This window comes from Salvelinus sp. IW2-2015, unplaced genomic scaffold, assembly GCF_002910315.2.
Source record: "Salvelinus sp. IW2-2015 unplaced genomic scaffold, ASM291031v2 Un_scaffold895, whole genome shotgun sequence".
Taxonomy (NCBI): Eukaryota; Metazoa; Chordata; class Actinopteri; order Salmoniformes; family Salmonidae; genus Salvelinus; species Salvelinus sp. IW2-2015.
The window spans coordinates 33870-35851 of NW_019942638.1; positions in this window are offsets into that span (position 1 = coordinate 33870).

A 1982-nucleotide genomic window follows, 5' to 3' on the forward strand; every position below is an offset into this window, starting at 1 on the left:
AGCCAGTGTTCTGCAGCCATTTTTCTGGTGATTGTACTGTTCTGCAGCCAGTGTTCTGCAGCTAGTGTTCTGGTGATCGTACTGTTCTGTAGCCAGTGTTCTTCAGCCAGTGTTCTGGTGATCATACTGTTCTATAGCCAGTGTTCTGTAGACAGTGTTCTGCAGCTGTGTCCAGTGAGCGTACTGTTCTGTAGCCAGTGTTCTGCAGCTGTGTCCAGTGAGCGTACTGTTCTATAGCCAGTGTTCTGTAGACAGTGTTCTGCAGCTGTGTCCAGTGAGCGTACTGTTCTGTAGCCAGTGGAAGAAAGGTTTCACCTCTGATAACAGTGGACCTTCCTTTATCCCTTTGTAGAACTGACTAGTCACTGCTATGTGCTCTTACAAGCATGATATAACTGGTATTACAAGCTTGATTTAGCTGGTATTACAAACTGTGCTGTAATGGAAGTTTCTGATAAATATTTGTAAGCTGTTGTGAAGAATGCATTTCTCTGATATGTTACCATAGCAAGCTGTATATGGRGATAACTAGCTCATCAAAATAACTATTTTTGTCAGGAATCCGTTTACTTGGATAGATTTGCATGTCTTAAAGGAATTTTCTCAGAAATGGTTTGAATCGAGAGACTAGAAATGTATGAGTAAACTATTTTCTATTCATACCTGAGCCCTATACTATGTRCGTGGTTTGAGGAGTTAGCAAAGTAACTTTGGTGAACTCGGAGTTCAACTCTGGATAACCGGCACCATGAAAGTGGCTCACCTTTTAGCCGGGTCATTTTCTATAGCAACGAATCCTTCAGAACTAACCTGCACCCAGGGCTAACTCCATTTAACCTGAATGAAGTGTCTGAGCCGTGAATTGAGTACCAATGAAATAAGAATCCCTCCCTCTCACAAAAAACTCCCTCATTTGAGGAAGACAACTGATTTCAATATTTCAAATGTTTATTTGTGTGTTAAAAAATCATGTTTAAATACCTATCACATTACACACACTTAACGCACAGTAAAACTTGTGTATGACTTAATTACAATTCGTTTATCGATAGGAGTGGGGRAAAAAGGTGCTCGTGAAAAATGTGGCACTGACTCGCCCATGGAATGATGTTACGACTAGCCAAGTTCAACATGCATGCGCAGAGTTAGTGGCAAGCGGACGAGTCATATCCACCGTCATAGTAACGGATGAAGACTGACCTGGAATGTGAAGCAAACTGAAGCTGGCTAGCTTTAGAAAACCCTGAGTAGGTCTAGCTTCAGTGGAGAGAGATACTTTGTCATTATGGGTACTGTGTGCAGATAGACTAAGATTTGTATTTATTTAATCAATTTTAGAAAAAGGCTGTAACGTAACAAAATGCAGAAAAGTCAAGGCGTTTCAATACTTTCCGAATGCACTGTATAACATCCTATCTCTGTGCCTCTCTCTCCGTCACACACACACACACACACAAACAAAACAAATTGAAGACAACACACACACAGTGGGCATCTGATGATTGGCATGTGAGGTGTACCTCCAGTTGGATGCAGGTGGCATTTGGAAAGCTGGCACAGCAGTAGAACAGATGGTAGGACTGTGCAAGCCACTACCTGCAGACGCACACACACACAGAGAAGAGATACTCCCACTGAAAGGTTATTAATCTGAGGGACCCACCATTGTCTTCAGAAAATGGATCTCTGACAAGCTGCTAAATACCAGCCCCTCGTGTCACGCCTGAACAGCCTCGGATTCACTTCAGACTTGCTGTGGTGATATTGGGAAGTCTGGGCCACATTCACAGGCTGACAGTACCTTCCTTCAGATAGCAGTCTGGATTCAAATAAATTCTAAAACGTGTGTGTGTGTGTGTGTGTGTTGTGTGTGTGTGGTGTGTGTGTGTGTGTGTGTGTGTGTGTGAAAGAGAGAAAGAAAGAATGTTGAAGACAACAACATTGATGTGTGAATTTATGAAAATACCAGAGGGTATACTACA